Source organism: Pinus tabuliformis, chromosome 5_2 (genome assembly GCF_031772625.1).
Source record: "Pinus tabuliformis cultivar Carrire ecotype Pingquan chromosome 5_2, CPIR1, whole genome shotgun sequence".
Lineage (NCBI taxonomy): Eukaryota > Viridiplantae > Streptophyta > Pinopsida > Pinales > Pinaceae > Pinus > Pinus tabuliformis.
The window spans coordinates 1,112,497,335-1,112,508,029 of record NC_142306.1 but is presented as its reverse complement, the minus strand read 5'-3'; positions in this window follow the sequence as shown (position 1 = coordinate 1,112,508,029).

The following is a 10,695-nucleotide window of genomic DNA, read 5'->3' as shown; positions in this document are numbered from 1 at the left end:
TAAAGCAGCTAGATCACCCATCACATGAACTGTAAGGGGATCTTTAGCTTTCCTACTAGGTTTCTTGATGCAGATGTCTCTAACGGTTCTGGCATAAATTGGTACATCTCTGAGTGCTTGTAAAAGTGGAATTTTAACATAAAGATTCTGCAATTCCCCTAGAAGATTAAAAACATGCGGCTTAGGTGTCTTAGTAAGAGCTAGACGCTCAGGAATGGTGGCTCTACTATTTCAGCAGTTTTATTAGAGGGTGGCTTGACTGTTTCAGCACCCTTATTAGGTAAATTATTCTTTTCTGCCTCTTCTTTGTCAGAGTCAGAAGAGGTAATATCGTTAATAATCGGCTCAACTACTCTCCCAGATCGTAAATGAATATCATTACACTGCACAAGAGATGTAGGCAAGTTTTGAATATCGATGACTTGCACAACTTTATTATTATTAGGGTTAGGGTTCGGTTGTACAGGCAGCTGGGGTTTCATTGTCTGATTATTCGGTGGAGTACCTGACGGGAGAGAAAGTTGTTGTTGGAACTGAGGAAATTGGCTTGGGAACGGAGTTTGTTGAGCTCTCCAGTTTGGGTTCCATTGATTAAAATAAGATTGCTGTAGAAGCCAAGGAGTCCACATTGCAGGGTCTACAAAGGGAGGGTTTGTTTGCTGCATGGGTGGGAAATTCATTTGATTAAAGGGTGGGTATTGCATTTGGTTGAAGGGAAGGTAATTTTCTTGATTAAAAGAAGGATAATTATTCCAACGATTAAATGGCATACTAGATTTCGTACCTTGTCCTCGTGGTTTCCATTGCCTCCTTTGTGTCAGTAGATAAACTGCTTTAGCTTCCTCCTCAGTTGGTTGCAACGCTGCCTTTATCCCTGGTAAAGAGGGGCATTGTTGAGTTTCATGGTCCTTCTCACAAATGGTGCAAATTGGTACCTTGTCCAATGGAAATTCCCTTAGCGGATGTTTTTCTCTGCATTTAGGACAGAAGATGGCCAAAAGCGTCTTGTGCCTCTGCTTGTTTCGTCTTAACCGGCAAGGTATCAATCTGTGAAGCAAAAGAACTTAACATTTCAGTTTTGAATTCCTCCAGTAAATTACCTATTTCAGCTCTTATTGCTCCTCCACTGGCTGATTTCTGGACTCTTGAATAAGTATTATCCCTACTTTTTTATTTATTTGCAGCTCCTCTTGAACATCTCTTGCAGAGGTTAACAATTTCATCTTACGATTCTTTAGATATATCCCCTTTACCAAGCATTCTTAACATATCTAAACAGTCATCCCTTACCCCTTTCAATAATATTGTTTTGAGAATATCTTTACTTACATCGGGGTGCTCGAATCTCTGCAGATTATACTGGAGTCTTTCCACAAAGTCCTCCAGATTTTCATCCTCCTTCTGAACCATCTTGAATAATTCCTCCCTTTTTTCTCTCGTCCGGCAATAGTCTTGGTATTTGGCCAGAAACTTCTCCTTCATCTGATCCCATGTTGTGATCACATGACCTCCCAAGCTCATAAACCATCTTAGTGCATTTCCTTTTAATGTTGCTGGAAATAACTTCAATTTTTGAGCATTATTAACATAATCATAACTTCTACACAATATATCAAACTTGAAAAGAAAATCATCAGGGTCTTCAGAGGATAAACCATGGAAGTTAGGTAAGGTTGAGAGTGGGATATTCTTCATAGGAGTTGTTCCTCTGGGAAGTTCCCCAATAGGGAATTCCAAGGTGGAGAGAGAGTTCTTGCCTCTTCCTTCTCCTCCTCCACGTCCTCCACCAAAGATTCCTTCATTGTTTCCATCCATTGGTTGTTTTCTTGTTGCACTTGCCTGGTCTTCAGTGCTTTCTATTGGACTCTCAATGTCCTGAACTGGTTCCTCAACTTCAATATCTTCTATTGGTTCTTCAATGTCCTCCACTGGTTCCTCAGTATATTCTACTGTTTCTTCAACCCTTTTAGGTCCCACTACTTCCTCTATTTTGTAGTCCGTTTGGAGAGAATGTTGAGTTTGTGGCCTCCGAGAGCTTAGCCTCTGAGAAGTCTCAGCTTTTGAAATAATCTCATCAATGAAAGTTTTTCTTCCTCCTCTTCCTTTGCCCTTGCCACCTGTAGGATTAGTTTTCTTGCATCCTCTCATGCATCCTGCATATCTAAAAGAAAATCATCAGTGCTTTTAAAATCTATGATTGCCTTCCCCGGCAATGGTGCCAAAATGTTGGTCACTTCAATTTATTATTAATTCAAACAACAAAGTGCTACATAAATTGTCAACCCAGGGAAGTCTTGTTATTTCAAAGGCAACTGCGTACTATATGTACTCAATCCTAAAAGCAATAAAAGTTGTAGTAAAGACTGGTCACACTTTGCCTTAAGCAAACTGAAGCTCCACTCTGAGTTACAGCAAAAACAACCTATTGTAGACAGCTACCAAAGAATGCTTAAAAGAAGTAATCTAAAGAATCAATCTGCAAAGGAAAGCGCTAGCTATGCTGTAACAGAGAACAGGACCCTATTCCCAGAGCAGGAATCTTCAGGACCTGCCCCTGATTATCAAGCTGCCACCTTACTCTCTAAACTTAATTGCAACATACATGAATTAACTATGGATATAATAAACACTGCAGCAATCAATTGGGAAAACATAGTTTCAGAAATAATGCAAAATGATTTTCAGTAAATAGTACTGTTAACAAAGCATGAATAAAAGACACACTTAACACACTGCAAAAATATAATGGGTGAATCTTGTGATGAAGGTGGGCCCTGTCCTTCTCACAAGATTCCCCAGGAAACAAGAACTAGAAAGAAATGTTCAGAACAAGATTTTATTCATCTATCAATATGTCATGTTACAGGAAAAAAAAGATTCTAGTTCTGTTCCTTCAACTAAGCCTTTCCCCACAGTCTGTTCGTCCCCCTCTAATGTAGATGTCTCCTCTTTTTAAAGAGGAGACATCTATTACAATAGATTACATTGTAAGTCCTATTTTAACCCTTTATACAAAAATAGGGAAGTCATTTTTCCCTTTAACAAAATGTTGTTACAAAAATACTGTCTTTAGATCATGATCGTTACATCCAGTGTAGCAGCTCCTTCGGTGATCTTCTTTTGTTGCTGTCAAATCTAGACTGCAGATCAAAACTGTTGAGCCACGAGATTTGTGCGTCATTCCTGCTGTTTCAACAACTGTGGAAGTAATATTGCAATCTCCAGGCAGTTTCATCAACGTGGACTGCACATTGTTCTTTAATCGTTCAACAATTATTAATTCAATGGTTAATAATGAAGAAAGCGTAATTATATGTAAAATAATTAAACGTATAGTGATGAGAATAAATATTGTGTACCTTTGGAATAATTGGGTTAAAATAGTAATCAAGGAATTTAAATATCAGTTGAAAGAGGTTGACATCATAACAAAATGTATGGTCAAAAAGAGGCAATATGAGGTCCTAACAGTGGAATCGACTAAAACCCACAACACATACCTTTTATACCTGCTACAGGACTCCTGTAAGCCTTCCCAGTCATCCTTATGACCAATCCCTTGGTCCCACTAAGTTTTTAGGACTCTCCCTTGATATGGACAATGGTGCATTTGGGAGGCTCCATACGCTCCCATAGCAAGGCATGGGTGCCACTAGGGACTTTTCTCCTCAGTCCTGTGCTTGGAACCCTGAGATTTGTGACAATTTTCAAGTCCATAATCCAGGTCACTACTCAGAAACGCCTATAGCTTTCAGAATCCATAGTTTACATGAAAAAAGACTTGCAAGACAAAAACTAGCTCCAGAACTAGGCCTGACCATCCCCAACTAGGACTGACATTATTTCAAACAGTTGGAATCAAAGCAATCTACAAAACATGAATACAAGACAAAGAATAAATTATTGATAATTCATATGAGACTTGACAAGAAGGATCGCCACCCTCCTCTGTTAACTATTTTGACATCAATTAGATCTTGCATCCATTATCCTTTCAGTTACAAGTAAATAGAGGAAATAACTACGACTATAACCAATCATAAAACCATGCTGATAACCAACATTAAACCATGTAAATAACAATGAGATAACAACCATTAAAGCCACATAATAACAATTACGAAAGCAAGAGAACTTAGCTTTTATTAAACATAGGCAAGATCCAACCAGGTTCGGTACTTCCATGTACCACCCGACCATAGACATGGTTGAACCAAATCTTTATTTTCAGCCAGTCACCCTCATGCCATATTCCAAGCATGAATGTGGGATCTCATGGATAAACCAATCCAAAAACAAGCAATGGAATCTAGAGGTTAAACCACCTCCACCCTCACCAAACTGTGATCTCACCAAAACTGGCACTAAGATCACAAAACCAAACCAAGCTTGGAATGCCTTCAAAATCCATCACTATCCTTGAGGAATTTTCCTTCTACTTGTCTCTTAGGATTTATTGCCATCAACACTGGATTAATAGGCCCTAAATCAAGACTCCACCCTTAGGCTTTACCGTGTATCCCACCAAAACCAGTCAAGGGATTCCTAGGCCTTTAGGAATTTTCTTGAGACCACCTCTGCCCTAGATTCTGGAAACATCCAGTAATTCCAAAGTTCAAAATCGAGAACAATCCCATCACACCATGGCTATTCAGAAAAAGGCAAGGCAAGGATGCAAACCACTATCATAATCAGGCAAAACCATTCCACCGATAGCTAGAGAACTAAATACCAACATGCAAAGCCATGCATGTCAAAAACCAGCTAGGAAATCACACATGCAATATGTTACCTACAAGTATTCCTGTTGAAGTTGCTTGATCCTACTCTTCCTTGCTTTCTCTTTGATTTCCTCTCTTTCCTTGTGATTCCTTTGCTTGTGTTTCCCTTCCGTGATCCAAAGCTAGAATTCTCCAAGAAAACTCCAAGTGTCCAAGAGCGTGAGAGAGAGAGAATAATGAGAGATCTCCAAAGCTAAACTGACCAAAGGTTACAAAATTATCGTCAGAAGCCTTTTTGTCAATGAGGCCTCTATTTTCTTCATTTTCCATTATTTTCCTTCAATTTCCTCCTCACATGCACCCTGTGAGCTTTCACCTTCCGTTTCTCCTATTTTCGTACATAAATGTGCCAAAATAACTTTTTTCCTTTTTAATTCCTTATTCATTACCTTTGCCAATTTCCCTTAGCCATAAACATATCTAGTGATGCCCACTAGGATATCGTTTCCCAGCATTCATCTTGGAATAAATGTCCCTTAACCGTGGTCTTATTTTTCCTTTATTAACTTTTATTACATGAAATTTTAACCAGGGGTTGTTAGAGACCCCTCCCCCTCGGGGAACACCATCCTCGGTGTTAAACCACACCAAGACCTCAGTAAAACCGTTGAAAATCAAACATACTTCCCATGGAGATTTATAACTTAGATCGTTGCAGTATTTACAATGAATGACCTTCTCAAAAGCAGAACATCATGACAACAAGACAAGATAACAACCATACCGCTTATTGGATCTTTATAACTTAGCTAATGGTGGTATATTATGTATATATACCCAAACATATGCCAAACATACAAAAATAATTTGCCTCCACTGGAAAATAAAGAAGGATACATCGCCCATATTTGATCTTCCATCTCCCATATAGCTTCTTTGGGCTCAAAGTGCTTCCACTACACTTTAACTTACTCTATGGCTTTGTTCCTGAGTGTGAGTTTCTTCTGCTGCAATATGAACTGAGGCTCATACTGGAATTATCCTTCTTTCTCCACCTGCAATATAGATCAATCAATAACATGATCAACATCCTTTATATACCTATTAAGCAATGAAACATGGAAAACATCATGGACTTTCACTGTTTGAGGCATTGCAAGTTGATAGGCCATTGGTTCAATCCTCTCAAGGATCTCAAAAGGACAGCAATATTGTGGTGCCAACTTGACACATGATCCAATCCTCAAAGAGATCTTCTTGGGCTTGATGTGCAAATACACATGCTCCCCAACCTGAAACTCCTTGAATGCCCTGTGATGTTCCTCATAACTCTTTTGTCTATCATGTGTTGCCTTGATATTCTTCTTTATAACATGCATTTCCTATTCCATGTTTGCCAACATATCCAGTCCAATAAACAACCTGTAACTGGATCACTCCAACTGATGGGAGTATTACGACTCCGCCCATATAATTTATGAGTCTCGATATTGCAACAAGAATGCTGCAACTCCCAAGGCTATCGACTTTAATTATCAACCCAGGGTTCATACAAGCTTAAGAGGTATCTGCACTATATGTGAAACATACAATGTGTCCTTCCTTTGCTGTTGTGATGTAATGGAGTGCATGTACTGAAGTCAAATCCTAAACTAATTGCAGAAAATGAAATGTTCGAAATGGAACCTTAACCTATTGCAAGAAAGAAAGTACAAGGAAAGAAACCTATTCTAATTGCATAAAGATCATGAACTAAATGTGAAAGAAACCTAGCTTTACCCTATTTATCACATGTGATGATTTAAACTAACTGAGCATGAAATATAATCTAGAGAGTACTAACTGCTGTGTGCATGTGTAAATACAAAAGAACTAATTTGTTTTAATTTTTTTTTGCTTTATAAATGCAAATTATAACCTTTCCTTGATCTTTGGCAGGGGAGACAAGTGTGGAGAAAGAGGGTTAAAAAGGTCTTGAGGGCATGGCGGTCAAGTAGAGGCCTAATCCCAACTTAAATTATGATTTTTCTTAATTTAGGCTCAAAACGGGCTTTCCTACATGATGCTACATGATGCTACAGGATTTCCTACAAGATCCCCTGATTTACTACATAATGTTACAAATTTACTATACGAAGTTATAATTCATCAAACGACCAAGAAAATCAAATCCAAATTGGATGGGACAAATTTTGTTATTGACTAGGATGTCTTAGGTCCCCATTTCAAGTGGAATCACTCAAAAAACCTCTGTTAACCCATGCTAAAAAATAGCACAAAATTACTAGTCGAAAATCTAGAAATTCGAGAACTAGTGAGCTAGTAAATCTATAAAATGCCTAACCTAATTAAGTGAAAATGAAATGGGGTAAATTTTGTTATGAACTAGAATGTGTTTTTGATCTAATGCAAGTGGAGCCAACTCGATTGAAGCTCGTTAGCATGCTCTAAAAAATAACATAAATTTATTGTTATTTGCCACAAAGGAGTTCCAGAAATCTAGATTTCGGAATAAGAAAGCGAATCCAAGTAGCTCAATGATTACTATGACCTTAAAAATATTTTCCAAGGATGAAATGATGCTTGTGATACTGCAAAAGAACTTACATTAACCATTTAACTCAATCCTACATCAAGAAATTATTAATACTAAATAAAGAAGTAGAAAGAAATAAAAACAAGAGATGCATGTGAATAAGAAGTGAAAAGAAGGAAAGAAAATTATAGAAAATGGCTTTGAGGCTCTTGGGATGGCCAAGCCCAAGGAAACTCAGAGACCTATGGAGGAGAAAATATTTAGAAGCTAAACATGACACAAATCTTCATTATTTTCATCAATACAATTACATCCCTGCAAGAAAATACAATGGAGCTGTAGAAATACGAGTTCTCTCCACAAGAACACTAATGAAAATTTGACTTGGTACTTATACAAAATGACTAGGAATCATTCCCCATGAATGGAGGAAGCTTTCCCCACCAAAATCCATTGATTAGTGGATCTGGTCCCCAATACTAGGAATCTGCATTAAATCGTAGGGAACAGATTCCTAGATTTTATCAATCATTGGAGTTCCACAATATGTGCCATGATTCCATAATATCTTGTTGACGTATTATTTATTATTGATCTTCCTATAGTAGGGAGCAAGTCCCTAAATTATATCCTCCTCCAAATCTTCATAATCTGCCCAATATTCTCATAATATTCCACAAAAATAAATAAAATTAGGGACAAATATCCAATTATTCATAAACCTTCCTAACATATATATTAAAGTTAAAAATATATTATCTAATGCAAGACGAGAGGTTTAATGTGCTGAAGGATGGTCATAGGTCTTAATTTATGTTTAATTTAGAGGCATGGTCCTTAACTTATGTCTAATTTAGAGGCCCATCATACCCCCTGTTGAGAGTGTTGCTCATCCTCTTAGCAACTTAGTGACCTCGTTGTCCCTCATTCATGGCTCTAGTGGCCTCTCTCTTGTGCATTAAGAATCTTGGCTGTAATTTCTGCAAGGACAAGCCCAAAAACATAATTGTTCAAAGAAAAATCATTGTTTCTTGAGACCATTAGCTTGCCTTCTTCCCCTCCTTCAAGATGGGTTCTTGAATAGTTTTCAGTTTAGCGAGGTCTTCCACATCCTTATCAACCTTCTGCTACCTTGTTCCACCATTTGGACACCTCTAAAATCTTCAAAATGTATTTAGATGAGAACTAGGATATCCTGTAGTAATTCCCGTCAAAACTACAGGAAACCTTGTTAAAACTACAGGAAACCCTTTTTGAGCATAAATGATATTCTGAGCCTAGGACAGGCCCTCAACTTGACTCCCATGGCTTTTTCCCATTTTAAGGCCTTGGAAAGAAGCTAGAAAGAGATTGGAGACCTCTTGGAAAACATCTTTTCATCATTGCAGTTTGACTTTTGTTTTGATGGTGAATGCCTCATTTCCTTTTGTTGCCTTCTTCTTCTCTCTTGTGGCTTAGATGACTACCTAATGGCCTTGGAGTTCTCTGTTTTGATTAGGTTTCTCTTAAGCTTTTCCATCTTGGGATTTAACATAATTTTTTCATTTCTTCCTTCTTGTAGCAACATTCTACCTTCCTGTAGTAGTCATTCCTCCTCTTTCAGGGCCTTCTAACTGTATGGGAGTGATGAGAAATGATGAAGAGGGATTGGATGATGATGCTAGGGCTCAAAGGGAGTAGTGTAGGTTTGTGAAAATGGAGAGGATGCTCTGTTTTTTTTTTTTTTTTTAAGAATGAAATGGGATGGATGAATGATGAATAGATAGTGAATATGAAGTGGATGGAGGGCTTTGAGTGTTGTGGTGACTTGGCCTTTGCAAAATTTTTCTTCTTTTAACTGCTGTCCTCATTCCTTGAAATCATCACCCTTCATAATTTGACTTTTCAACATTGCATGAGTGAAGGAGTGAGCTGCAATTAACTAGTTGAAGGCGGTTGAGACTGCTGACCCATCCTTAGCTTATAAAACCTCATCTCTTATGCATTGACAACAAATTTTCTAACTATAACATGCTCGAGAGAAGAGGTCAAGAATATTGCATACCTGTACCTACCTGATGGTTGTTGGAGAGACATGCATGCTGCTGCTGAGTTGATATTGATGTGAAGGTGTTGGGGGACCTATGTCAACCTTCCAAAAGAATATTTGACCCATTTATCCATCATATTTCCTCTTGTAGCTTCTTCTCGGCCATCCCACTAGTAGAAAATGATGAAATTAATGACTAGGTGACTAAAATGTTAGTCACCATAATTATTTCAAGTGAATTACACTAAATTTGAGCAATTATAAGTGACCAAACTAAAAATGACTAAATTAAATGACTAATTTAGTCTAAGGATAAAATATACAACTAGATAATAAGTTACTAAACTAAAAGTGACTAACTTAAATGACTAATTTAGTCTAGGATTAAAATATATGACTAGATAATAAGTGACAAAATTAATAATGCTTAACATAAATGACTATTATAGTCCAAGAATAAAAATATTACCAAATAACAAGTACAACAAGTATATGAATTAGTCATTTATGTTAGTAATTTCTAATTATGTACTAGTCCAGAAATGGAAATTTTCCTTTTGATACCAAAGTGTTACATTTCACTACAGGGGTATCTGAATCCATTTGCAGTGTTAAAATTTAGAGACAAAGGGGTCTTTGAATCCATTTACAATGTTAAAATTCCATCAACAAGGTTAAAATGGCTTTAGAATGTTGTATTTTAGCTACTTTTTGATTTTTTTCTCTGAATATTTTCTGGGTAGATTTTGTCCAAAATTGAGTAGATGTTTGTTAAAATTATAAGTTTGAATGGTTTAATTTGTACAATCTAGATGATTTAAGGGTTTTTCAGAGTATGGAATTTATTTATTTAGTCAAATAAAAAAATATTAGGAATTTTATTTATGTGGATGCTAGTTAAGAAGATGATTACTAATATCAGCCAAGAAAACTCGATTTGAGCATGTACTCATGTTCTACACAGGAATTGTGGATGATACTGGTTTAACTGAAAGCAGGATTATGCATTAATTTCATTGAACCAATGTTATTGCCAAGTTGAAAAAGGTGCAGTACAAGTTTCAATGTTGAAAATGGTAATCAATAATACGTGGGATGTTGCCTTTGTAAGAATCAAACATTGATGGGAGTTTGAGGTGATTATGTTCCAACCACCTATAGATCTCAGTCAAGTATTGTCTTGTTCTTTCGTTCTTCAGTCCCTCTGGTCCACCTTATTTAGTATATTCATTTCAAATTCAAACATTTAGGACCTACACTAATACTAGTTAGATGAATGAGAGTAACTCAAATGTTTATATTAGGAATTTTATTTATGTGGATGCTAATAATGAGATCCATGTATACTAAATTACATATATACATTTGAGTAATATATTCTTAGTACCCAAACTAATAGTAATCAAGTG